This window comes from Neovison vison, chromosome 10 (genome assembly GCF_020171115.1).
Source record: "Neovison vison isolate M4711 chromosome 10, ASM_NN_V1, whole genome shotgun sequence".
Classification (NCBI taxonomy): domain Eukaryota; kingdom Metazoa; phylum Chordata; class Mammalia; order Carnivora; family Mustelidae; genus Neogale; species Neogale vison.
Window position 1 is genome coordinate 36,664,276 of NC_058100.1, and position 25,003 is coordinate 36,689,278.

Genomic DNA, 25,003 nt, shown 5'->3' on the forward strand with positions numbered 1-25,003 from the left:
GAGCGCTTGATAGAGCACTACGGGTGGGGCAGAGCGGGTGGGAGAACCAGTCTCTCTGCTGAGTGGGGGGCCCAAGGAGGGACCCTGGGACCACAACCGGAGCCAAAGGCAGACACTTAACCGACTGAGCCACCCAGGCACCCCTCAAGTTACTTTTAAAAGGATTATTTGGGCACCTACCATGTCTCTACAATATTCTTGTCACTGAGGTGTAACCTCAGTAAACAAGAACAAGAGAAACAAAGCCCCTAACTTCACAGAACTCCAGTGAGAAGTCCAGGGAGGGGGACAGCCAATATGAAAACAAGTAAATGATCTCATGCAATGTGAAGAAAACGCAGCAGAGTTAGAGCCACTGACGGCGAAGTCGGTTCTGGAAGGGCGGTTAGAGAAGGAGGGTCTCTCAGAGGAAGAGGCTCCCCACCGCTACCCGGGGATTCAGGAGCCCAGCTGTGAGGATCTCCGGAAGGTTCCAGGCTGAGGGAGAGCGAGTGAGCGAGTACAAAGGGTTTAAGGCAGGAATGACTTCAGGATGTTTGAGGAGCAGAAAGGAAGCACCGCAGCTCGTCCTCAGTGAACTAGGAGAGAGGTAGGAGGGCTGTTTCAGGAGCTGCAGGGGCCAAGCCGTCTAAGCCTTGAAGGCCACACCAAGCACAGCGCACGGCTGGTCACCCTCCCCACATCTTCTCCCTTTTCTTCCTTGGCAAAAGAGTTTTATGGGAGCACTTAGCCAGACACGAAGCTTCCCAGACTTCTCTGGGGTGAGGTGCAGCTGTACCACCAAAGTCACTGCCCATGGAATACGAACAGAGGCGATGGGCACAACACCCACCTCACTCGGTTGAAGGGAAAGTGCTCGTCTTTGACGTCCTCCCTTTCCCCGTCCCTTGAGGGACCGACCTTGCGAATGAAGACAGAACGCGAGCCTGTGGAAGCGGGAGTGAGAAGATGGAAGGGAACTGGGTCTCCAAACAGCCTCACGGGACAGGATTGTCTGTTGTGTGAAAGAGAAATGAACTTTTATTTGAGATTTTTATTAGACTGGCATCGTCTTTCCTATAATTATGAGATACTTGGATTTTTTCTAAGGGAGAAAGCACTAGGAAGTTTTCAGATGAATAACATGACCTATGCTTTAAGAAGATCATTCTGAGCTCTGCCTGGATGACGGATTATAGGAAGGCCAGCCAGTGAGAAGGGAAACCAGGTAGAAGCCTACTGCAGATTTTACGTGAGAGACAACAGAATAAGATGTTGGCAATGGAGATGAAGGTACAGAGTGGAGGATGAAGATACGCTGGAGGTTAGAATTAATAGGATTTCTGACGATTAAGTTCTGGAGATGATGCAGGAGAAGTAAAAACAGATCTGATTCCTGGGGCTCTGATTTGAATAACTGATTCGATACAGTGACAGACATCCTGAGGTAGGACAAGACTGAAGTACAGGGCAGAGTAAGACCTTTTCACAAGGAAACAAACTAACAAACCAACAAACCCATGACCCAAACAACAGAACAACAACAACAAAACCAGAAATCTTGACACACACTAGTAAAAACGACGAGCACGTAAACTAGTCAACAAAATGTAGAACAGGTCACAATAACTGTTTCCATGGCAGAAATTCATGTTACCGATGATCTCTTTCTTTTAAAAAAAAAAAATATTTATTTGACAGAGAGATCACAAGTAGGCAGAGAGGCAGCCGGAGAGTGGGGGGAAGCAGGCTCCTTGCTGAGCAGAGAGCCCGATACGGGGCTCGATCCCAGAACCCTGAGATCAGGACCTGAGCTGAAGGCAGAGGCTTTAACCCACTGAGCCTCTGAGGCGCCCCCTGGATGATCTCTTTCTAATTCTGTTCTTTGCCATCCAAGTTGAAGCTTCATCCTAAAGCTGATTCCTTCTGTGGTCAGCAACTGGGACAATGCATTTTTCTGCTCACACCCCACGGGAAATGAAGAGAAGAAGCCATTCCTTCTAGGACTTAATACAAGCCCTTTCTGCTGGCCTGAATCGTCATCTTAGTCTGCCATGCTCTGAATGGCTCGAGTGAGCAAGTGCTGGAGTTGGAGTCACTGTCCTCTGAGTCATGCCTGCTGCCTGGGGGGGTGGGTAGAGGATGACACGGTGAGGGGAGGGCAGGGACCAAGTTCTCTTGGGAAGGACAGGAGGTTAGGGTCATGCACTTCAGCTTTCTCCCGATCTGTGAAGTGGGGGAAAGAGAGCTGTGCAGCCTTAGCCTAAGGGAGAAGAGATCTTTGCATCCATGAGAAGAAAGAAGACTAGAGCGGAAGTCTCTCTGGCACCAAGAGGAAGATCCCCTTCGAATATCAAAAGGACCCACAGGACAACCTGCTGTGTGAATGATGTCACGTGAGGATCAGTGACTTTATTATGGTGACGCAAACACACGGATTGGGTCCCTGTTGCCCTGTAGGGGAGCCAGGCAGAAGGCAGCAAAAGAAAAACCCTTTTGGCCCTGGTTTCTGGGTCATAGGAAGCCAGTCTTTTGGTCTGGAGAACGATCACAAAGGATTCTAAAACTGTCTTTCCTTTTGTAAGTCAGGCCTGTAATGTTTCCAGATACCAGGACTTGACTATAAAAAACAAATCGGGATTGTGCCATAGAGGCCAAAGGAGCCCGAGTCCAGAATGCAGGGGCTGTGGGGAGAGAACTGGCAAGAGTAAGGCAGTATTATAAGCCACACCGGCTCTCCAGGGAGGCCCAACCTGGGTGGGCTGCTTTCTTGGTCATCATTCTATGAATAAGAACCTTGTCCGAAAACTGTTCCCAGTTGACTATGGAGAGGGATAGTCAGGAGTAGGTCTTAGCTAAACTTTGTGATAATCCGAGGGCACCAATGATTGCCCCATTGATATGGGTTGGGGTCAGCTGTTTCTCCCCAAGAGGAAGAGAGCAGGGTTTATTCCCTATCATAGGTACTGCTGCCAAGAACCTAACAAACTCAGGGGACATGAAGCCTTTGGCACCCCCTTCCCCCAGTTAGTTTGCATCGGACACACAGAGTCTGAACACTCTTTAGCCCCAGAGTGCTCCCCAAGCCGTCAGCTCCTACTCCTAGGGATGGAAGTCACCAAAGGAACCCGGCGAAGCTAGGAAGCTACCAGAGCTTCAGTTCTGATGCTGAATCCCCTGTAGGTATTGCCACCTCTCAGTTTGTACTTCTTCAGGAAGACGCTGGCATACTGAATTCCAAAAATGAGAGTTGACAGTTGAACAAAGAAGGAAGGGAAATAGAAAACAAAGCAACTTCTATATTTAATCTCAGGAATCAACTGGGAGTTTGAACACAGAGTATGGGTCACTTAGCTTTACCCATACGGCTCCCAAAGCCAAGGGCCGGTCCTTCCGCCTGCTTTTCCCCACGGTGCTGATGGCCTCACCTGTCCCAGTGAGTTCACCGGAGCCCCCTGTCACGCTTCTTCCGTGCAAATCCTCTCTTTGCACTTTACAGCTCTGTGAATTTAGACAGGGCCTAGGACCTTTTTGAGCCTTGGTTTCCCCATATTTGAATGAGGATAAGAACACTACCTGCTTCACAGAGTAGCACAGGCCATGGCACATGGTAAGAATGAAATAAATGTGAGGGAATGTTGGGACCAGCCTACGAGTCCCTGTAAAATCTCATGCGTTTTCTCTCCGTGGCCATCTAAAGGGACACGCAGTGGGATGAGAGGCCGCACTTGTACAGAGCAGAGTGCTTGTTGCGGGAGGAGAATCAGAGAGAAACACGCGCACCAGCGGGCGGTAGGAAAGGGGCGGACGTGGACAGGTCAGGCTTTTTGAAGGGGTCCTCGTGAGGCAGCCCTGGGGTGGAGGGTATGAAGGGACAGCGACAGAGAGGAGAAGCCGAGGCTGGCAGGTGTGTGGAACTTGGCTGCAACACATGAGAATGTTTGAGAATTTTTCTTCCTGCGAATTTTTCATCTAAACATCTGTATTGTGACTTCCAGAAAACCTAGAGTGAAGATCTACATTTTTTTTTCCTCTGACAATTTTTAAATTAAATTGAACTTAGTTTACGTTCAATTAGTTGACATACAGTATATTGTGGGCTTCCGAGGTAGAGTTCAATGATCGATCAGTTGAATATAACACCCAGTGCTTATTATTTTTAAAGTGATTTGGAGCCATGTTTGGATTTTTTTTACACGTGGCGTAGTGCAAGATTGTCTTTAATGGACCTGTTTGACTTGGACCACACGCAGTGCCCAGCACAGACACAGCACCCGAGCGGGGGTGGGGAGGTAGCGGGAGAGGGGGTGGTTCTCAGCGGCACAGAACCATGGAAGACCATGATCTTCCCCGAGCCAGAGACCAGACCTCCTGGTCAGCCTGTGTGGTACCTCTCTCCGTCACCCTATTTCCTTTATGGCACATGGTGCTATCTCATTAGCTTGAGAATTTGTTACTTCTTTATCGCCTCTCTTCTCCAGTAGCACAAAAACACGAGCTTAATGGAATGCAAGCTCTGTGAGGGCAGGAATCTCGCTATTTTGTTCATCACTGCATTCCAACACCTTGCTGAGAGTGATGCCCCGGTCAAATATTTGCTTAATTAATCAATGTAAAAACAGAAAACCATAGGATTAAAAGATTTTAAAAGATCACTTTAAAATATAGAAGTACTCGAGAGTGTTTTCGTCATTTGTCCTATTCTGCCCAGGGACAGAGCGCTCAAGTAAACGACTCTGGGAGTCACCGAGTATCAGCACTCCAGTTAAAGAGATCTCACAGATGGGACACCTGAGCCTTAGCGGTCCTGTCCAGAGCCACAGCTTGCTAGGGTCTGTAGCGTATTGACGGAAGGCTCTTCCAGAATCTGTCTATATCCTAACCACAAGAATCTGTGAATGTAACTCTATTTGGGGCAAAAAAATCTTTGAAGCCATGATGAAGTCAAAGATCTCAAGATGAGATCATCCTAGACTCTGGTGGACCCAAATCCAATGACAAATGTCCTTATAACAGATAGAAGAGAAGATACAGAGAGACAGAGGAGGCCACCTGAAGACAAGAGGCAGAGACTGGAGTTCCATAGCCTAAAGTCAAGGAACAGCGACGGCCACCAGATATGGAAGAGTCAAGGAGGCGTTTTTCTCTAGAATTTTCAGAGGGAGCACATCCTGCAGACAGACTGATTTCCAACTTCTATCCTCTGGAACTGTGGGAGAACAAATTTCTGTTGCTTTAAGTCTTGAAATCGTGGTGAGTTATTATTAGTGCAGCCCCAGGAAATTAATATAGGGGCACAGCAAGGAACTATAACCCACACTTCTTAATCAGTGCACTTTCCATGAGCTGCTGGTTCCCCAGAGTCATGGGATAATTACAGCTCCAAGTAGCAAACCAAACCATTAACACCCAAGTCTGAAGGCACTTAATTCGAAAGAAGCTACACATCGAAATCCCAGGCAAAACCAATAAGAGCTGAAACCCAAAGAAAGAAAATCTGAATTCTGAATCCACGCAAAGGTGTTTTCTTAAGCCATTAAAAGAAGGAATGCACTGGGCTCCAAAGCAGTCCTGATGTGCAGGTAGTGATGGGTGCGTCTTGTTGCTCATGGACCACATTTCTTCCCCAAACTCCATTTCAAGAGATCAAAGCATCAAGAAACTGGGTTCACTTTGCTCGGGGCCACCCTGAATGCACAGCCTATCTCCACACCATTGTGCTGAGTGAAGGTCCCTCTCTCGAGATTCTTCTCCAGTTCGGAGCTGGGAGAACGTGCTTGAGCCAGAGGGAGACTCTTCCCTCCACCAGCTCATTAGAAACGCTCACCAGGACATGGAGAGTCCTCACCAAGCAGCCAGTGTGTACAATGGGACTGAAGTTAATTTCCCTGGCATCATAACAGCGTTTCACGAAACTACCCAATGTTCTCTGAGCAGTGCTTCTCAAACTTCACTGTGCATTCGAATCACCTAGTGATCTTGTTAAAAATTCAGATTCTGGGGGTGCCTGGCTGACTCAGTCGATGGAGCGTGTGACTCTTCATTTCAGGGTTATGAGTTTGAGCCCCATGTTGGGTGTAGAGAGTACTTTTAAGTATTTAAAATAATGAACTATCTCGCTGTGTTATAGAACGTACAAGAGATAAGACGAACCACCTTGCAAAGGTTCCAAGTTGTGCCCTCCCCATCCAGGGGACAAGGTGGAAAGGGCAAGAGTCACGGAGCAGGTTATCAGATGGAAATCGGGGAGGGCAGAAGTGAACGGCAGGCCGGCTCGCCGGGTGTGGGGATGCACTTCGAGCCACCTGCTTAGCTACCCTGGCCAGATCATCGGCTCCATAGTTGGGTGGGAAGAGAGTTTTAGGGATCACCTCGGGCCAGAGTAGGAAGAGCGTGAAGAGGGAGGCGTCCCTTGGGGGGAGTTTGATAGAAAAGGCAAAGGCACAGAAGATCTGTCTAGCCGGGGGGCAGCAGATGGAAGGAGCAAGGGCTTTAGAGGCAGAAAAATTCCCATTTCAATATCCTGCATATGGGGCACTCCTGAACCTTCTTCCGTGGCCCAGATTCTCTCCCAAACTCCAACGGTGTCGCTTCCTAGACATCTCAACCCTGAAGACAAGGGACTCCTCAAAGTTGACAGGAATAGGGCTCTTCCCGGCTCTGACCCAGACCCGCATCTCTACTGAGTTCCCTGCATGTTTCATTAGAAGCTGTGGAGCCGTCCTCGACCCGTTCTCCTTCACCCTGCGATGCAACCCTGACACTAGCTGGACAGAGTTCGGTTAACTTCCACGGGCTGAGGGCCCATCCTCCCCCAGGACTGCTCTCACTTTCAGATGCCAACCACAACTGGCTAAAAATTAAGGGGTTTTCCATAACCCCTTCTGGTTTGATAATTCACTAGAATGACTCACCGAACTCAGGAAAGGGTTATATTTCTGATTATGGTTTATTATATAGGATACAGATCAGGACAAGTCCCCCAAAGAGACCACAGTACAAGGTCTGGGAGGGTCCCAAACATGAAATCTCTGTGTCTTCAGGACACAACACCCTTCCAGCCCATCCGTGTGCGGAAGTTCAGTCAGGCCTCAGTGTCCAGAGTTTTATTGTACAGGCATGATTGCTTGAATCACTGTCCACATGACTGACCTCGATCTCTAGCCCCTCCATCTCTCCCCAGGGTAGGAGGTCTGGCTGGTATCACTTAGCTCAAAGCCCCAACCCCCCACTCATATGACTGGTCTTTCTGGCATGGCCAGTCCCCATCCCGAGACTACCTAGGGGCCCACCAAGAGTCACCTCATTAGCGTAACTCAGGTGTGGTCCGAGGGGTCCACCATGAATAACAAAGACACTCCTATCACTTGGGAGATTCCCAGGGTTTTGAGGTTACCTCCCAGGAACCAGGAACAAAAGTTAAATTCTTTATCGCACAACACACCCCTAGAGCCGTTACTAAGCTGTGCTAATTTCCTTTCCTAAATATATTTTCAAGATAGCCCCCCACTTCCATTGCTACTACCTTATTTAGGTACTTACTGGCTCTTAAGGGAATTATGTGATAGTTTTCTAACTGGTTATTCACCTTACTCCTGGGTGAACTCTCCCACGAAGCCATCCCTCACTCCCCTTGTAATTATAAAACCCCAACTCAATCACGTACTTTTCTCTCTCAAAAACTCTCAATGGTTCCCAACTGTCTATAGCAACCCTGTCCAAAATAAATATTACATGAGCTGGATATGTAATTTTAAAGGTTCTAGTAGCCTCATTTTCAAAAAAGATTTATTTATTTATTTGAAATAGAGTTGGAGGAGACGGGAGAGGGCTAGAGGGAGAGGGAGAGAAAGTCTAAGCAGACACTGTGCTGAGAAAGGATCCTGGCTCAGGGCTTGATCTCATGATAACTGAGATCGTGTCCTGAGCCAAAATCACGAGTTAGAGCCTCAACCCACTGAGCTACCCAGGCACCCCTGCCCTCATTTTTAAAAGTAAAATGAAATAAGTGAAATTAATTTTAATTTAAACCAGCATATCTAAAATATAATCAACATGCAACCTACCGCCATTTATTTTAGACCGTTTTCATTTATAAATTAAAAAAATTCTGCCCCTCAGTTGCTCTAGCCACATTTCATGTACTCAAGGGCCACATGTGGTCAGTGGCTCTCCGACTGGACAGCACAGGCCTACTGGACCAGGTCAATTTCCATGTGAAATTCCACGTGAAAGTCCTTCACATGCTGCCACATTTAATCCTTTCTCCTACCAACGCCCTTTCCCGCCCCCAGCGGACTTCTCCTCCCACTACCCTGAACCACTTGTTCTCTCTCCAAGCAGACCACACTCGTTCCCACTTCGACACCTTTGCACACACTGACCTGTCTGCTTTAAAAGCTCTGTCTCTCCCCGTGCTAGGAAAAGTCATGCATATGGTGGCATATTTTGCCACCCGTGTGAAGACTTCTCAGAAGACTTCTCCCGTGTGAAGACTTCTCAGAACCTCCAGGCTGAGTCAGTCATGCTCACCACTGAACTTTTATTTTTTTTTTTAAGATTTTACTTATTTATTCGTAAGAGACAGAGAGAGAGAGAGGCAGAGGGAGGGGGAGAAGCAGGCTCTCCACAGAGCAGGGAGCCCGATGTGAGACTCGATCCCAGGACCCTGGGATGGCAATTAGAGCCAAAGGCAGACGCCTAACTGACTGAGCCACCCAGGTGCCCCACCACTGAACTTTTGTGGTGTTTTTATTGCTCTGTTAGCGCAAACTGTGTTTTCTGCCTCAGAGCCGGCCACATATGATTTGACACTTTCACTGACAGCTAGGCAGACGATTTGAAAATCAATGATACATGGTTTTTTGCAATTATAGAACTTACCATGTTACATCGAAGTTGTTCGTACATGCCGGGTGATGAGCTCCCCAAGGACATGAACTCCTCCTCTTCACCGTGAGTTCCTTCCCCACTTATTAGATTGGACAGATCTCTCCCCGGATACAGCAAACACGCCTAGGAGAGGAAGGATATGGACCAGTTATGGACACTGTTCTTCCCCTTAACCTCCCCTCCATGTTGCTTTATCAAAACACTTTCAGAATGTTTATTCCTCGTCAAGGTACAGCTAATAGATGACAATGAAAATTGTTACTAATCATCTAGGGGTTTGCATTTTGACAGAGCTCAAAGTCTCAAACCAAGAAGATGACACATAAGGGCAGAGGGAGAGACATCTTCAGTTAGAGAGAAAACATTGGTCAAGCGGGAAAGTTTTCTAGAGTCTCTGAAGGCACACCTCATGTAGGGAGCACTCGGGGTGGGACTAGGTCATTTCAAAAAAAGGTGGCACTGTGCCACTTTTGAAGTTTGATTTTCTTTACAAAACTAAACATAATCTTACCATATAACCCGATGGTTGTACTCTTTGGTATTTACCCAAAGGAACGGAAAACTTATTTTCACACAAAAATCTCCACATGGATATTTCCAGCAGCTTTATTCATAATTGTCAAAACTTGGACACAACCAAGATATACTGTGGCAGGGGAATGGATAAGTAAACACATCCAGACAATGGAGTATCATTCGGAGTATCATTCAGCGCTAACAAGAAATGAGCTAGCAAGCCATGGGAAGGTATTTAGGAACTTGAATGCATATTTCTAAACGAAAGAAGCCAATCCAAAAACGCTACATACCGTAGATCCCTATTACATAACATTCTGGAAAAGGCAAAACTGTGAAGACAGCAGAAAGGTCAAGGCTTGCCGGGCATTAGGAGGTAGGGAGGGGTTGAATGGGCAGCCCACGGAGGATTTTGAAGGCAGCGAAACTCTTCTGTATAGCACCGTAATGATGGATGTGTGTCATCATACATTTCTCAAAAGCCACAGGATGTACGACACTAAGGGTGAACCCTAATGTCAACTAGGGACCTTGGATAATAAGGCAAGTACACTGTGTTACAAACGTACCTCTCTGATGCCCCAACTGCATTTTGTACAGTTGGGGGCAAGGAGTATTTGGAAACAGTATATTCTGCTCAGTTTTGCTGTGAACCTAAGTCTGCTGTAAGAAAGTCTACACACACACACACACACACACACACACACACACCATAGAATGAAGACAATTCTGTCCATGCACTTCCATGGTGCTTGAGGAAAACACAGACTTCTACACTCTCCCAGGCTGGGAGGTCTGCTGAACACCAAACTGGGTGAGGTAGGTCCTCATTGCCCTGAACACCCTGACCACAGGCGTTTACTCATTCATCTCCTCTGGGACTGTGTTTGATTCAATGTTGCCTCCTCAATTGCCTGGCTGCAGGCCTGGCATCTGTTTGGTGTTTAAAGCACATGGGCTCAATCAATGAATCAGACAGTGTGGGCAGCTACTTAGCTACGAAATTTTATGCAGTATGTCTTTACATGGAAGGATGTGAATGACATATAAATTAAGAAAAACAAATTGCAGAACTATATAGATCCCATTTGGGTAAGAACAAAACCCTGTAATTGTGCATATGCAAAAAAGCATATTTGTATCTTTCTTGTCTACACAGAGAAAAAAATATGGAATATAAAAAGTATCTCTGGGTATTGCAGTTGGAGTAGAGAAAAGGAAACTCCTGCTGTCAGTTTTTAAAATGTCATATATGAAACATATATAAGACAGAAAATGTATCAAGTAAAAGATATAAAATGAAAGTGAGTTTCTTTCCTTTTCTTCACACCAGTTCACATCCCACTGATAACTGTTTCTTGTCATTTATTGCCAAAAATATTTTAATGCACATACTCATGTCATAGATATAGATATAGATATAGATATAGATACACACACACATAATATCTGTCTATTCTCGTAAAAATGTTACACAGTGTTCTGCAACTTACTGTTTTGATCCTTGAGGATATATAACTATTTTATTCTTTTCTTAGCAGCATCCTTATTCATCATATGGATTTACTGCAATTTTGTTGACTTGACTCCTATTTTTGAATAGTGAATGTTTCCAATCTTTTGCTGCCTCAAAGCAATGTAGCAATAAACAGTCTAGTACATACATTTTGCTAAACATTTGCAACTATATATATTGGGTAACTTTAAGGCAGAAGGATTAATAGTAAAAGGAGATGGGCATTTTTAGTTCTGACAGATACTTCTCCAAGTATCCTCCAGAAAAAATGCACTAATGGCCATTTTTCCCCAACAATTTATGAGAATGCTCATTTTCTCCTCAGTCCTGCAGAAGTAATCCTCACTAAACATCGATATTTGGCAGTCAGATGAGTGAAACAATCTCATATCTTTATTCACTGTAGCTTATTTGCACTTATTTAATTATGAGTGACACTGTACACCTTGTCATTTGCCTTCTGATTATTGCTCCTTTTTTCTGCAAACATTAGTTTCTTTTGACCATTTTTCTCCTGGCTTGGTCATCTTTTTCATACTGATTCCTATAAACTCCTTGATAACTAAGGAAGTTTAACTTTTAACCATTTTCTTTATAAATACATTCCCCAGTTTTTCATTAGTCTTTTAGCTTTGTTTATGGCATCTTCCCCAACGCAGCTTTAGAAATGTTTACATGGTCAAATATAGTAATTTTGTTTCTGGATGGCTTCTGGAGTTTGTTCTGGCTGAAAACGATCTTACTGATCACAGATTATAAATTCTTCTAGAACTTTTATAGTTTTTTTTAATGTTTAAATCTTTGACCCAGCCAGAATTTATTTTGGTAAGGAGAGGAATGTTTACTTTAACTTTGCAGGCATCTATATTGTTTGAGTTGTCTAAAATGAGGATGTATTTGGTTTGGCAATTTAAACATCCCAGTAAAGGAAAAGAAAAAGAAGATAAAGCATAAAACCCCACAGGACAAAGCCTGGAGATGGACATATCAGGTAAGAGCTATTTTAATACACTGACCACCTATTATTTGTCAGGTCCAGTGTTAGGTACTGAAGACAGAGTAAGGGCCTGGATTGCAGAATTGATGACGGTAACGGGAAGGAGGGGAAGGATTGATGGAAGTCATAGAATGATCGCCATGGCAACGGGAGCCTGAATCATCACTATGGAGACAACGTGCTTGAAATTATGACTAGAGGGATAGTGTGACTCTGCTGGCAAAGATTTTGAAAAAGGTAAATAGGAATGTTACAGTTGTTTCAAAATGACACTGTTTCTCTCAGTAGAGGTTATTTTTCCCCCCGATTGTTTTATTTCTGGGGTGCTAGAGGCAAATAGTTCAACAATAACATGGATTATGACAAGTGCAAGTTTTATTTGGTCATTGCTACTCATGAATGCACTGGCCAGGGAACAGCCTTTTATTCAAAAAGTTACTATCTAATATAATATATAATATATGATACAATTATATTAGATATACTATCTAATATAATACATATTGCATATGGTGTCTTAGAGCTCTGCTCCCCAGGATACCTTGTTGGGAGAAAACACTCCTATACTTTCTTCCCTGCAGCAACCAAAAAGATGTCTAGCCAGCACTTAAGGCCAAAGAGAACTTACATATGTTGGGAATGGGGCTCTGTGTTAACGGGAAATTGGAGTAGGGCTTGAGGTACACTCCTGAACTATTAGATTATGCCAATATGCGGTAGCCTTCATCTGCTCATCGGTACAGACTATTATCAATGTCCGAATTCTAATGCCTCTTTGCCCATCTCTCCCCCCCCCCCGCCCCGCCTTTCATATAGAACCTCCAGCCTCACTCTCAGTGGTGATGGGGACTTGGGCAGTCTCCAGGGCAGGGAGATTCACCCAGGTGCTAGTCAGTCTCTGACATCACCATATTTCTGCCCCCATGGGCTCTGGACGCTGGCCCTTGTCCTGCCTGTGATCTCTGTTCATGCTACTGCTGACTTTCTCCTGCAGTGCCCAGCCACCGTGTCGTCCTAGACAAGGTCATTGCTGCTCTTTTACCAGCCCACTCTTAGACTCTTCCCTGATCCCATAGCATAGCTCAAACAAGATTTTCACGTTAGGTGTGTATTTTCTTAAAGTTCAAGGGTAACCAAAGGGCAGCTTATAGCTATTTGGGGCCAAGGACCAAGTTCAACCTCCATCATATGACAGAGGCTGATTTACCTCCATCCTGGAATGCCCTCACCACGTCTAAATCCTTTGTATTAAGTGACCCTATAAAACTGATATCTGATTTGACCTATAGCAAACATATTGGAACTTGCCTTTTTAAATTCAATCAGATCAGCATACTCTCTCCAGGAACATTTGCGGTTCGTGCCCATAGGCCTCTGCCCTAAAAAGTCCTATAGGTGCCCTGCACTGTAAGTCACTTTCAGGAGGAAAATTATGAAGAATGGATGTACACTGACATTACCTGGGTGAGGGATGGGGGGAACTTTGAAAAATACCAATACCTGGTTTCATTCCTCAGACATTCTATTTTAATCAGTCTGGAGGGTGGCCTGGGTGTGGTGGTACTGAAAATCTCCCCAGGTGGTTCTAACACCAAAGTTGAGAAACTACTTTTATTGAAGTTCTATTGGGACAGGCAAATTAAACAGAAATAATTCTCTGTCAGAGAAAGCAAATTCCAGTAATCTTTGGCCATATCAGGTCCCAGAAATGGAGGGTAGATAGCCTTCATGTCTCCCATAGGCCCCACTGGGCTCCCCAGAGTTAGCAACTGGAATTAATTCCGTTGTCCTGGACTGGTTGGTTCCTAGGAATCCCCTACATGACATGGAAGCCACGGAATTAGGTTGGACATTAGCGTAATTTGTGTGGACATCGTAAGTGCTTGGTAAATTTTTATTAACATTAATATCTGATCAGAAGCTGGGTGTGCTGGCATTAGAACACAAGGTCATCCCAGCCACCCAGCGATATAGTAGGTACTTTGGGGTGTGGGGTTGCTCATCAGTCCCTCCTAGCTGGTAGAGAACTGACCCCCAGTTCCTGCCCTTATGGAATTAGGCAGCCAGCCCTCAAAGTCACTGGTCATAGGAGCAGCCAGATTTCATGGCTATAACCTTCTCCACACACAAATTTAAAATCATAGAGTCTCTACAGATCATAATGATGGAGAGGTAGCAAAAGGCACACTTCCGGCATTTTTTATTTGCTTGTTTTAGTTGTTTGCTTTTGGTTTTGAAGTCTCAAGCCTCTAGAACCCTACTGGGAACAGTAAGAGTAAAGCCGACTGGATCAGGCTCTACCATACAGATACAATACCACAAAGTTTCTTTCAAACAACACGTAGAAATCATGGTATCCTACTTCCATGTGGGAGAAGACTGGGTGGACCTGCCTCGTGCTCCTGGACTGGAGTCAACCCTTCGCATATTATTTTCTAGGTTTGGACTCTTCATTACACTTGGTAATGGGGGCGGGGGGGGCAGGTAGGCAATAAACCCAGGCATCAATTTGTGCAAAACACAAAACAGAGAGAAAGAAAGACGATTCTGCCGAAATCTCCCAGCCTAGCTGATGTGCATGTGATGGGGCCAGTGCAGTGTGTAGAGGGGTCTCTTGCAACATGGGTTCAGGACATGCATGACCTCTGTCCCCACAGTGCACAGGAATCATGGGGTTCCAGGGGGTTGCATTATGTGTAATACAGATGGTTGGAAGGATGCCATCAGCTATAGCGGTTAGAGGGCATCAGGAATTTTCACCCTTGCTAAGCTTTCTCAGATGAAATCCTTGGGAAGAGCCTGAGGCATGGGTAATAGGGGAGCACTAGAACACCGTGGCTAGTGTATGTACACACTCAGGTGCGGGACTGCCTGGGCTCAACTCCGACAATACCAGTGATTAGCCATGTGGCTGTAGGCAAGTTTCTTAACCTTTTTTTTTTTTTTTTTTAAAGATTTTATTCATTTGAAAGAGGGAGAGAGGTCGCAAGTAGGCAGAGCAGCAGGCAGGTCAGGGGGCAGGGGGGCGGCAAGCAGGCTCTCCACTGAGCAGAGAGCCTAATAAGGGGCTCGATCCCAGGACCCTGAGATCATGACCTGGGCTGAGACAGAGACTTAACCCACTGAGCCACCCAGGTGCCCCAGTTTCTTAGCCCTTTATGACAACTTCTCTCCCTGAAAATAACAGTGATGATGAGAGTACCTACCTCACCAGTATCCAAAATCTATAGAGAACTTAATGCAACTCAACACCCAAAAAACAAAAACTCCAGTCAAGAAATGGGCAGAAGACACGAACAGGCATTTTTCCAGAGAAGACATATAAATGGCCAACAGACACATGAAAAAATGCTCAACATCACTTATCATCAAGGAAATACAAATCAAAACCACAGTGAGATACCACCTCACATCCGCCAGAATGGCTGCAATTAACAAGTCAAGAAACAACAAATGTTGGCGAGGATGCAGAGAAAGAGGAATCTCTCTGTACTGTTGGTGGGAATGCAAGCAGGTGCAGCCATTCTGAAAAACAGCATGGAGGTTTCTCAAAAAGTTAAAAATAGAGCCACCCTACGAACCAGCAATTGTATTTCTAGGCATTTATCCAAAGGATATAAACATAGTGATTCAAAGGGGCACCTTCTATGCAATATACACAACAGCCAAACTATGGAAAGAGCCCAGATGTCCACCCACAGTGGAATGGATAAAGAAAATATGGTGTATGTACACAATAGGATACTATGCAGCCATCAAAAAGAATGAAATCTTGCCATCTGTAATGACATGGATGGAACTAGAGGGTATTATGCTAAGTGAGGTAAGTCCAACAGAGAAAGACAAATAATACATGATTTCACTCATAGGTGGAATTTCAGAAACCAAAGAGATGAACATGGGGGAAGGAAAAATAAAATAAGACAGAAACAGAGAGGAAGGCAAACCATAAGAGGTGCTGAACTCTAGGGAACAGAGGAGAGGTGGGTGGGAGGAGATGGGGTAACTAGTTGAATGGCATTAAGGAAGGCACTTGTACTGAGCACTGGGTGTGGTAGGTGACTCATAAAGCACTGAGTTCTACCCCTGAAACTGACAATACAGGCTCCGTTAACTGAATTGAATTTAGATAAAAGATTAAAGAAAGAATAGTACCTACCTTATTGGGTTGTGGTGAGGGTTAAAGAGAGTACTATGGTAATAATAAGCTACTTTATGTGGGGCGACCTGACTGCGTGGAGGCTGGCGGTGTGGGTGATGAAAAAATTCACCCGAAGCAGAACAAAGGAGATAGAACCTTACTGAATATATTGAGAGGGACAGCGGGTGGGACAGGAAAGGACAGTGTCTGCCAGGAGGCTGTGGCGGGAGCTATAGCTAAAGGGCAGAGTGAAGGGTTATGGGAACATATGGAATTTCTCCTTTTTTGGTAACTGTGCGGGGTTGTAAGTAGCCACTGGTTGGTTAGGGCCTATGGCTATTTCCAGGCGGGGAGCCGAGTGGGCCTGTTTGCACTCAGCTCTGTGCAGGCAGCCGGCCTTCTGCTTCCTAACGTTTCGGCGGCTCAAGTCCGCCGCCTGAAAGCAGCCTCTACGTTACGGCGATAGAAGGCACTGCTAAAACAACCGACCTCCTCTCGGGGCTGTCGTGAGCCTTAAATACAGCATTACGAGGGGCGCCTGGGTGGCTCCGTGGTTCAGCCTCTGACTCCTGATTTCCTCTCTGGTCATGATCTCAGGGCCAGGAGGTCATCGAGCCCTCGCGCTCGCTCCCTCTCTCTCCCTCTCTCTGCCTCCCGCCCCTCATTAAATAAATCTTTAAACAACAACAAAAAAGCATCACAAAACATCCCACTCAGGCCTTGGCAGCTATTAGACGCTCGGTGGAATTAACTTTTATGATTAGGATTATCACGGCGAAAGGGATAAGCTCACGAGCTCGTATCAGGCAGACCCCGGCCCAGTCTCGACCCCACCGCTTCTAGCTCAGGGCATCTCAGCCTTCCTGGGCCTGGGCTTCGTCGCCCACGCGGCGGAGCAGGCGGGACGCCCTGGGCTCTGGTCCGACGGCAGGAGGTCCCGGCATAGCCCCGCCAGCTCCCCGTGGGGGCTGCCAGCGTCGCCGGTTTCGGTCCGACGGGAAAGGCCTTGGCGCGCTCCCCCGCTCCGGGCCCAAACATTCGGGGCTGGGCGAGCTCTCGAGGCCGTCACCACCCCTGGGGCTCCGAGCCCCTTTGGTCTTCGGCCCCCAGATTGCTCCTAAACGTGGCAATCCGGTTTCTCCCCGTCGGTGGCGACCCTGGGCGGAATCGGGCCGTGACTTTGAGCGCAGCGGGGCGGGGGCCTCCTGGTGGCCCTGCGCACACCGCCGACCCCGGAACCGAGCACCCAGCGGGCCGGGCCCCAGCGCTCCTGGAGGCCGCTTCGGACTGCCGGCAGGTGCGCGGACGAGGAGGAAAGCGGCCCCCGGAGCCGCGGCCGGGGCCCTCGGAGCTCCCGGAGGGCGGGGAGCCGGGTGCGCCGCTCGGCGAGGGCAGCCGCGGTCCCGGAGGACGGACGAGGGCACATCGCCCCCTGGTGGCCGGTCGGCACACACCAGCGGGGCGGGGCGGGGCGGGGCCAGCGGAGAGGGGCGGGGCGGGGTCTCCTCCCGGCGGGAAGCACGGTCTGAGCCGGCTGCGGGACTCGTCGGCCGCGGCGGCGACCGGCTGAGCCTTGGCTTTGCCTCCCGGAGACGCGAGCCCTGACGGGGCGCCCGCACTGCCCCGCCCGGCCCGCGCCGCCAGCAGGGGCTCCTCGAGCCTGGCAGAGCCCAGCAGCCACGTGCGGCGCTGCCTGCGGCCTCCGCCCGGGTCGGGGTGGGGGGTGGGGCGGGAGCGGCCGTTCACCGCTTTAGGCGACCGGAACCTGCGCGGGGTCACTGCGCGTCCCCGCGCCGTCGGGTCACCACCTCCACACGGAGGGGCAGTGCCGGCCCGACCCGGGAGCGGCTCCCGTTGGGAGGCCGCTCTAGGGCCGCCTTGGTGGGGGGCGCCTGGGGGGCGCCGACCCCAGACCTCCCGGGTCCGGAGAGCCCAACGCAGCGCCCGAAGGAGCCCCGGCGCCCGAATTAGGCTCGAAAATCCGAGAACCGAAACTGCCTCCTTATGGAGATGAGGTGAAACAACCGAGACCCCAAACCGGAGAACCCACAACCCGGGCTTTCCTTCCTCACGTGACCCTGCGGAGTTTTCTGTGGAAAAAAGCTTCCGTGAATTAGGCCTGCGGCGGGAAAAGAGCGACCGTGTTCGCTGCGTCCACCGGCCGGCGAAGAAGGCGAGACGCCGGTGGGACGCCCGTGGGACGCCCGGCCGCCGCCGCAGCCCACCCGGGCTCCAGCAGAAAGGCCTAGCCGCACAGGGCTCCGTTGAAAACTTAGAAGAAATGGGAAAGTGTACAGAAAAAACACATCAGTATTCAAAAGTTAACTCAAGACAAAACGGGAAACCCCCAAAATCAGGGCATGCAATTGGGACTTTCTAAACATCTGCCTCTTCTCCCCCAGAGCAGGCTCGGATGTTTTCACAGGGAAACAAACGTTCTCAAACTTTCAAACGACAGAGAAGCTGCTCTCCGTTTTTAAACATTACTTCGGAAGGCAGAAAAGTGGGAAAACTCCCCAACTCATTTAATGATGCAATGCTTGTGCCCCAACAAAGGCAGTATTCAAAAGTTTTAGATCGATATTAATATTATTCAGAAGTATTATACTTAGATGCAAAAATCCTAAACAATATTATCAAATCACATGCCACAGTGTATTTTTAAAATGTATCACGATCAAGGAGGATTTATCTCAGAAATACAAGGGCGGTTTTACATCAGGAAAAAAATCAATAGGTACAAATCACCACAACCCCCCCCCCCAAAAAGGGAGAAAAATAATACAATCCTTTGAATAGATATGCAGAAACACACTGAGGTATTCAATCATAATCCATGGTAAAACTTTCAGCAAACTAGGAACTAAAGGTATTTTTTTCCAAGTGTACAGCAAATATCATACCTACCAGTAAAATGGGAAGAGTGCCGTGAAAGCCAGGCACAGGGTCTAGTAAAGCCCCGTTCCCTTTGGTAATGGAGGGTCTGACCTTGACTCCCACTAGCCCTGGGTGGCTTTCAAATGTAAATGCAACATATGAAAAAGATGTCTTGACAAAAGTGACAATATTTTTTTAAAGAAATTAGGCATAAAGCTAAGAAAAGATATGCAAGACTAAGTTCCTGACTTTGGAGGACGTGCTGACTCCCAGCGGGGTTATTGCTTCTGACAAAGGTAGACAGTGGACCCAGGACTCCAGCAGGTGGACAGGACCGCAGCTAGAACTCCGGGCAGCAGGTCACCTCATCAATTTCAAACAATCAGCACTGGCCAAATCTTCCAAAAATTTACTTATCAAGTTCCTTTCCTAGGGTCAGGCTTTTTAGGGCAACTGCAGACAACAATTCGTCTTTCTGAGCTCACCCTTGTGGCTTTCCCTCTTTCCAGAGGGTGAGGTCTGGTCTCCATCCAGCATCAGCCGAATGCCATGAGCAACTCTAGTGCCGGCGAGCAGTGTGGAATGTCCCCAGGCGGCCCCAGAGCCGAAGATCCCTCTGATGCTTGACCCCCATCACTACACAAAATACTTCCTACACCCGGAGAAGCTCTTATCCACATTCTGAAGAAGCTCTTATCCACATTCTGAGTAGTGGCCAAAGGCTTCAGCCAAGTTTCCCAAATTTCAGTTTGGCTCGCTGCTTACAGAGGTTTGGAGGGGTGGTTTTCCAACACATGCAGTTTAATAATTCGTATTTTAGAAAGTTTAAAGGAGGGTGCTGCAAATACCACTGATAGGTGCAGACTAACTTCATCCCTAATGGGAGTTCTGTGAGCCATGTGCGGTCTCATTGCAGTCTGTCTGTAGTGTTCTCTCTACCAGCACAGAAACCAGACCAAGGGGGTCTTGCTGTCAGGTTGTCAGAGTGAGAAAGGCCAAAAGAATGAAGAGGTGCTCTGAGAGACCCTGCATGGTACAGAAATATCCTGGGGAGACCTAAGGGGCTCTGCCCCTGGTTGGCTGCCTCTCTGTCTGCAGAAGCTAATCTGTGGTCCACCTCGGCCCCTCTTCTGCCCTTTAAGCTGAATAAGAAACTCTACTGGGCCTCTAGTCCCAGCTGATCGTCCTACCTCCAGCCACCAACCCTACAGTCCTCTGCTCTACCAGCTGAGCTACAGAAGGGCTCTCTGATTGTCCTAATTCTATTTCTTTCAGTTTTTTACAATACTTCTATTTTTACTCACACTCCCCTAACTGGAAGAAGGAAAATTGTTACAGGATAATTTTAAAAATAGATTTTAAAAACTAGACTAGGTAATGTTTATAGAGTTATTTACATTTTATAAGGGTTAAGTATTATACAGTTGACTGGCTCTTAATTATTGTCCATCTGTCACAGATCATGCTTCTTCCTTCTACCCCTTAACTTCTGAGACTATTTTGAGACTAAGTCCAGCAAAAAGGCTTTGGTCAAGTCAACCATGATAGTAGCAAAGTATAGGTAAAAACAGTGTTTACTTTTCAGTAATCTTAAGATTGTTTAGGTGTCTTTCATTTACTAGAATCCCTAGATGTCTTCCATTTCTCAGAGTCCAGAACTTTAATTTCCAAGAACTTCTGAGAAAGAGAATGGGAAAATGTTGTTCACTTCCTGTAGTACTATTTTGGACTGAATATCTGCATTCCCCCACCCCCAAATTCATATTTCGAAGCCCTAAATCCCAGCGTGACTGGTTTTGGAGATGGGGCCTCTAAGGAGGTAGTTAAGGTTAAGTGAGGGCATAAGGGTGGGGCCCTGACCCGGCAGGATTAGTGTCCTTACAAGGAGAGACATCAGAGAGCTCCCACGCTCGTGCTCTCTCTTTCCTTATGTGTGCGCGCATGCGCATAGAAAAGCCTTGTGAAGATAACAGAAAGATGGTGGCCATCTACAAGCCAGGAACAGAGCCCTCAAAGAAACCAAATTTGCTGGCACCTTAATCATGACTTCTAGCTTCCAGAACGGTGAGTAAATAAATTTCTGTTGTTTAAACCACCTAGTCTGCAATATTTTGTTATAGCACCCTGAGCAAATTAAGTACCTATAAAGCTTCAGAGGGTTTTAATCTGGCACCCAAGGATAGAACGGTTTCAATAAAACTGTTTATTTATTTATTTTTTTAAAGATTTTATTTATTTATTTGTCAGAGAGAGAGCGTGAGTGAGAGCGAGCACAGGCAGACAGAGAGGCAGGCAGAGTCAGAGGGAGAAGCAGGCTCCCTGCAGAGCAAGGAGCCCGATGTGGGACTCGATCCCAGGACGCTAGGATCATGACCTGAGCTGAAGGCAGCTGCTTAACCAACTAAGCCACCCAGGCGTCCCCAATAAAACTGTTTAAAACATAACCCTAAGTAGTTCATGAATGTGGGAAGATTATTTTGAGAAGGGCTGCAAAGGCTTTTCCAGACTGCCAATGATGTCCACGGCATTAAAAAAAAAAAAAGATTAAGAGCCTCTTCACCTCCTTCTGGCAGACATAAAATAAATAAATGTGGTGTCAGGGCAACATGCCTCTCTAATTGTTTTCAGCCATAAATTTAACTTGGATTTAATATATGCTAGTCTGTAAGCTTTAACAATATTAAATTCCATACCTCAATATAGATATAGATTAGGAAGACCATATTTTATTTGGATAGACCTATATGGTGAGTGTGAGCCAATGTGTATCATCATGTACAACTATACATATTATACCCCACATGTAGTGTAGTGTACCCGTAATAAGTATTACGAATTACAGTGAATGCTACAATGGTTAATTCAAAAGAGTGACTAAAAATATTATCAGGGGCGCCTGGGTGGCTCAGTGGGTTAAAGCCTCTGCCTTTGGCTCAGGTCATGATCCTGGGGTCCTGGGATCGAGCCCCGCGTGGGGCTCTCTGCTCAGCAAGGAACCTGCTTCCTCTTCTCTCTCTGCCTGCCTCTCTGCCTACTTGTGATCTCTCTCTGTCTGTCAAATAAATAAATAAAATATTTTTCAAAAAATCAATATTTTAAGGCTGAACTCTAAGAGTCCTTGCAGTAGAGCCGGGCTGCTGATGTCCGAAAGGGAACACCAGCTCGCACAGCTGCTGGCAGTGCTCTGGGAAGAAGGCTAATGGGCCACTGCTAATGCACAGAGTAAGAAAGCCAATCAGCAAGTATTTATAAACGAGGAGTCAGAGGTTTATAAATAGGTCTAAAAATCCTAGATATGGTATCTGTGAAAAATAATAGCAACAATAATATAATTTCCAGAGCTGAGACATCTCACAACTCCATCAACATCAAAGCCTACTGCCAAAAATCTGACATTTTATAAAATACAGAATGGGGAAGAATTAAGCAGGCAGAGGCCAGACTTTTGTAGCTACCCACACAGAACTGGTATGAAAATAAACTTTTGGGGGGTTATCCTTTGTCTCATGTTTGTACACAGGCATATTTGCGTATAGTTATGCTTGTGTAATTGCACATGGAAAGAAGTTGCATAAAAGCAGGCAATGTACAAATACTATCAATGTTTTAACTTCATTTTAATGAAGTGTAAAAGGATATGTGTAATATTAATAATAGAAACTCTTGTTTTATATTGTCTGTTCCCAATATACTATTGAGTTGATTTTACTAGTTACCCTAAAACTAACCTGCCATCAGGAAAGAGAATATTGCTATGGGATAGTCCAAAAAATAGCATTTTTTAAAACTAAAAGTAACATTTGTAGAATTCTTTACACTTTTTAAAAATTCTTTGCACTTTATGAACTACTTTAACCTACATTCTCTGAAGCTGTTTAATAGTTGTCTGTATGAGTTATGCATTGTGTAACTACTGGTATCACTAAAAGCAGATTTAGAATTAGTTTCTTTAAAGTAAATCAGCAAATTATAAGTTTTTAAAAATTTAATATCAATTTAGTTAACATAGAGTATAGTATTAGTTTCAGGGGTAGAATTTAGTGATTCCTCAGTTGCACATAATACCCAGTGCCCGTCACATCAAGTCCTCCTTAATGCCCTCCACCCACTTATGTCACCCCCCACCTCCCTCCCTTCCAGCAACAATATTAAATTAAATATCAGTTTGTTTCATAGAATTAAGAGTGTCTTAGGGTTTGCCTCCCTCTCTGTTTTTTAAAATTTTATTTAATTTAACTTAATTTTATTTTATTTTGATTGATCAATATTTAGGTTGATCAATGTCAACCTTCTATGGCTATCTCAAGTGAGCTCAAGGAGAAATCAAGAACAGCAAGAACTGGAAAACCAGTTAAACGGAGGTGTTCAAACAATGTTTTTGAACAATCAGACATTATATGTGCTGCCGAAGCGAGCACTGAACAATCAGACATTATAGAAACATAATGTATTAAGATGACTTAAGGGTCTTTCTCACTTCTGTGTGGAAATCAGTAAACCTTCCTTTTTAGAACTCTAAAAAATTATACCTTGTGATGCACAAGTATTTGGAGATCTCCTTGCAAGCACATGCACCCTTTTCCCCCTTATGTACATATAATAATTTTATATACACGATTTGTACACGTAACAAGCTTCAGAGCAGTTCTTGAGCAATTTGAGAATTTGAAAGCAATTTGAAAAGCTGTTCCTGGGGTATAGTCTTCAGTAAGACAGTGAATAAAACATTTACTAGCCTACCTGGTGGTTCACTTTCTTTCTGTCTACAGTGGGGAGCCATGAAAAAGCAGAAGTGGATAACTACGTTTTAAAAAGCCAAAATTTGGGGTCCCTGGGTGGCTCAGTGGATTAAGCCTCTGCGTTCAGCTCAGGTCAGGATCTCAGGGTGCTGGGATTGAGCCCCATATCCTTCTCTCTGCTCAGGGGGAACCTGCGTCCCCCTCTCTCTCTGCCTGCCTCTCTGCCTACTTGTGATCTCTGTCTCTGTCAAATAAATAAATAAAATCTTTTTTAAAAAATAATAAAATAAAGTAAAAAGCCAAAATTTCTCTAGCGTTTTTGGACACGGATAGGAAGACTTTACCTGCCTCATTCATCTCCGCGAATCCGGGGCACATGCGTTCCCAGCACAGGAGAGTAGCTGTTTGTGGAACAAGTGAAGCAGCTTGAAGTGGCCTCTACGGAGAAATGACACGCAGCTGTTAGGATTAGTTTCAATCTTTGGGAGACCATTTGACAACACACACCAAGATTCTTATAAATATGCTTTACCATTTAAACTAGGAATTCTACTGTGGGGCTCCAGCATAGAGCAATACTCCCTAAATGAAGAAAAGCTTTATAAAGTTTATTACAGAATTGCTTTTAATAGAGGAAGAAAATGGACACAGCAGGCTAACAGTTAGGAAGCAAGTTACTGTGCACGTCTTATCTGGGGTATTTAAAAAGCCGTCGTTCCAATGATTACCAAGACACTGCAATGCCAGGGGGAAATATGTATATTATTACATTAAGCTTTAGAAACCCACCGAGACGCACATCCGAAGACCGGACATGATCCACGGGGCAGGCGGGAGGGGACTCTCGGGTGAAAGTTTGTCCGGAGCTGGGTGTAAAACACTTTTTCTTTTCCTTTTTTTTTTCCTTCCATGTATTTCCCTTATTGTTCCCAATAACTTCATTTACTCGGCAAACACGCACGGAGAGCCCAGCACGCACCGGGCCTTGCGCTAGGAACCGGGGGAACAGCAGTGAATAAAGCGCAAAACCAGCCAACACAGAACTTTACATTTTTTCCGGAAGACGCAGAAAATTAAGACGACTCTAGTAGATGGCCTACGACACGATTCGCAGCTGGCGAAAATTAAGGCAAAGATAGAACCAAACTGACAGAGCGTTTGCTTTCTTATCCGCGGGGGAAGGTCCTCATCTAGGTCGGAGGACGGGGGCCGAACTCGGAACTGGCCCAGCGGGTGAACACACGGAAAGCGCGGGAAGCGCCGGCCCTGCAGGCGTCGCTGCAGGCCAGGTCGGTCCCGGGTTTAAGTAGGGTGTGGGCGGGGCCAACGATACGAGTCACGTGACC

At 46.2% G+C, this 25,003-nt stretch overlaps 1 long non-coding RNA gene across 1 annotated transcript; it reads right to left on the bottom strand.

The window, feature by feature from the left end:
- Positions 1 to 8,868: 8,868 nt before the first annotated feature.
- On the bottom strand, positions 8,869 to 24,928 carry LOC122918127. The gene is made up of 3 exons (XR_006386558.1): positions 24,447 to 24,928; positions 24,002 to 24,095; positions 8,869 to 8,994 (listed from the first exon to the last, which is right to left on the bottom strand). It is a non-coding gene; the product is annotated as an uncharacterized LOC122918127 (long non-coding RNA).
- Positions 24,929 to 25,003: the final 75 nt, after the last annotated feature.